Here is a 3,671-nt window from a genome sequence, read left to right as displayed (position 1 = left end):
CTTACCCAGATTTCCATGGAAATCATATACTCACTACTAAGGTATTGATTACGTATATCTCTTCTCCTTCAAATGGGAATAGAAAGCACTTGCCAAGGTTGGTCTTGGTCAATTAACAAGATAGCCTCAGAAACTTGATTTATCTACACCTGGAGATGAGCCCTATGGGCCAGAGATGAACTCACATTGACTAAGTACGCAAGCAACAATCCAGAATGCCCCCAAATTGATGGACCACCAAAAAATACAAGTCTCACAGTGGAGGGAAAGCTCACATTGACATGACCAAAGCATCCTCTTCTCGTAGCAGCCCTACCGAACAGAAGGAGAGTTTGAGGAATGAGCAAGGAGTAGTAGTGAGATGAAATGAATATGAAATGACAGCTAGCTCTGAGAGAACCATTGGTCCATTTCTGCGAGAGGGCCTAAAGAACCCTACGGCCCTGACACTGTTCCCTGGGCACTGCCAGGATGAGTATGGCCAAGGCCTTGGCTGTACTCTTCCTATGCTCCCATCTGACAGCCCGCTTCCTCATGGACCCACTCTTTCCTTAGACGTGTTCATGTATTTTGTTAGTTTTGCTGTAGCCTGGGAGCCATTTTCTTTCTTTAGTTCGTCTTTGCCTGTCTATGACCTGGTCCATGAGGCCTTGATTTCATAGTTTCGTTTTGTTTTGTTTTTCTAATTGAAGTATAAAAATATGGACCACTTCACGACTTTGTGTGTTATCTTTGCACAGGGGCCACGCTAATCTTCTCTGTATCCTTCCAGTTTCAGTATATGTGCTGCTGAAGCCAGCACCGATTTTATAGTTTTTACTCTTAGAGGGGAAAACAATTTTCCATGTACTTTCGACAGCATGCAAAAACCTTACCTCCTTAGTTTTCAGATACAATTCTCTCTTTTGTAGTTTTCGCCTTTTGGGTTTTTGTGAAAACTCCCTGGCTATTTTTAGAGTTATACCATGTCACTTTCATAGAAATTTTAAACTCCTTTAATGGTTGGAGATTCACCATATTTTCCTAATGTGCATTCTTATTTATGTGAGAGAGGAAGAGAAAAAGATTTTCACATGGGAACCGATTTCAAGTTTAGAGTGATACTTGACTGGTAAAAAGGGAAAATAAATATTAGTCATGTGATGTTTACATTTTCCACCTTTTTCTCATGTGTATATAAATAATACATTTTATAGCTATACATATATATTCAAATTTCATATCGCTTGGAGTCTTCTCTTACCTTTGTGCCATAGATGGATTTCTGGAAAGTTCATCATAAAATGTAGTGCCAAGAGCCCTAGAGATGAAGTCAGCAGTCTTGAGGTCTTCACTTCCTTCCTGTGCTGGTTGGCTGGGTGGCCTCTGGCAAACACTGGAACACTTAGTGCCCTGGCCCTTTCACTTATAAAAAAAAGTGTCATGCGAGGGTGTGGGTGACAGCAGGACAAAGGTCTTTAGGTTTGACCAGGATCAGGAATCCTGGGGGAAGTGACAGGGTGCTAGGATCACCAGGAAGTTCTTATAAAAGGGATAATAGTTGAACCATCTAACTCAAAGAGCACTTGTGAAGAGGGCCACATGAAACTAGGTAAGAGGAAGTAACTTGAAAAGAATTCGTTGAAACATTTGTTTAGAAAGGAAAGGGGAGGATAGTGACTTTGCTTCTGACACTGTCCATGATGTATACCAATGATGCTAAACCTACAGAAAACTCTAGCCTTATCTAGAATTTCATTTTTCCTTTGGAAACCATTCCAGATTTTCTTTAGATACACAGTCCTATGCGCTATCACTTCTCTGTTAACAACCCCCAAATCTGTCTTAACCATAACTTTCATCTTGAGCTACAGAATGGCATATCTCCACTTGGACGCTTACATGCACGACACATTCAGCGTCGTTAAAGAAGTCATCGTCTCATCATCTTCTACATCAAACTTTCAAATGCAAACAATTTCTTCTCTTAATACCTCAAGTATGTAACTGCAGGGTTAATTGAGACTTTTTTTTTTAATACTGTGCTCAGTGATTTGTCAAGTTCTGTGTCATCAAATACTCTTATCTCCTACTCTTACTTTCATCCCCCTCTTTCCTTTCCTCTTCAACCATCTTATTTCGGTCCCTCATAGCTTATTATCTGGATTATAGTAAGTCTCCTCCCTGTTAACCCTCTTTCACTTGTCTCTAATACTTCTTCCACAACCCTGGAGATAACCCTGAAACATACATCTGATCACAGTACTCCTCTGGTTAATCCCCTGCAGTTGGTGCCTATTGCCTTCTAGATAAGAATATAGCACAACAAGGCTTTTCAGGATCTGGCTCCAAGCAGTACCATATTTCACCACAAATATATTTCAGCCATATTAACCTACTTAGAGTTCCTCTACTCTGCCATGCTGTCTCTTCCTTATATATGTTGTTTCCTCTGTCTGGACTACTCTTTTTGCCTTCTCACTTATTCATATTCTCTACCTTGCTAATTCCCATCTGGCCTTCAAGATTCAGCTGAAGTATCACCTCCTCCAGGAAGCCTTCCTTTATACCCCCTATTGTGTTTGCATGGTTCCCTTGACATAATACTTTTATAACACGTTCTCTTACAATTGTTGATTAGCTTCTCTGTATCCTTCCCTAGATTGTGAACTCCTTGAAGACACTGATTTTGTCTCACGTATCTTAAAAAAAATTAATTTATCTTTATATCGCCAAAGCTAAGAGGCTGCTTTGTACAGGTAAAACATGTTTGTTAAATGAATATAAACCTTATCATTAAGATTCTGACCAGCCTACCACGGGGCAGAAATTGAAGCATATGTCACCCACAGATTGAGGTTTAGGTTAGGGAAGCAAAATAATTCACTGGAATCAAAGTATCAGGCAAGACAAGGGCAGAAAAAAACACTGTGTGGTCATACTTAAGGCCCAGGAGTTAGCATGAATATGCTAGAGACATAGAACAAAAGCCAAGATCATAAGCCAGAGGGAAAATGTGGTCTGAGCAAGGTTAAGATTGTGAGTACCAAACACAATGCAAAGGGGCTGTTGTTGATGAATTAGTCAAGGGCCTTAGGCATTGGTGAGAAGCTTTAGACCAACTTTTTAAAAAAAATTTTTTTGGGGAGAGAAGAGGTAATTAGGTTTTTTGTTTTTTTTTTTTAAATGGCAGTACTGAGGATTGAACCCATGACCTCGTGCATGTTAAGCACACACTCTACTGCTGAGCTATATCCACCACCCTCTTAGACCAACTCTTGAGCGGGAAAGTCCAAAAGATGTATTATGCCTGGCTTCTGGGCCTCGCGTATGACAAGTACTGGGTCAGACAGAAAATCTGAGTGACTCTGAATTAGATCAAGGATCCGGCAGATGCAAATGTATGCTACCCCGGGTTAACCGTATTTGCATTTGGCGTTACTGTATAAGGATCAGGTCGAAGTGCTCCTATTTGTGACAGCTGAGCAGAATGCAACATGTGGTTACAAAAATCAGAGTTGTCATATTAAATTGGCCTTCAAAAGGTTCTTTTTAACGGTGATTTTCACGGTTAATAAAGCCATTAAGCACCCAAGGAGTGACCTTATCATATACCTTACATTTCAGCTTGAATGTGTAAATCAATGTCCAAGTGATTTAATTAAAGCAGCTGCAGCTAGTTCTTTCACGAC

At 40.2% G+C, this 3,671-nt stretch overlaps 1 non-coding gene across 1 annotated transcript; it reads right to left on the bottom strand.

The window, feature by feature from the left end:
- Positions 1–695: 695 nt before the first annotated feature.
- On the bottom strand, positions 696–802 carry LOC123615700 (U6 spliceosomal RNA). Its single transcript, XR_006723376.1, has one exon. It is a non-coding gene; the product is annotated as a U6 spliceosomal RNA (small nuclear RNA).
- Between the last annotated feature and the right edge of the window lie 2,869 nt (positions 803–3,671).

The sequence above is a fragment of the Camelus bactrianus genome, chromosome X, assembly GCF_048773025.1.
Source record: "Camelus bactrianus isolate YW-2024 breed Bactrian camel chromosome X, ASM4877302v1, whole genome shotgun sequence".
Taxonomy (NCBI): Eukaryota; Metazoa; Chordata; class Mammalia; order Artiodactyla; family Camelidae; genus Camelus; species Camelus bactrianus.
The sequence above is the reverse complement of the archived record's forward strand: the minus strand, read 5'-3'. Positions and strand labels throughout refer to the sequence as shown.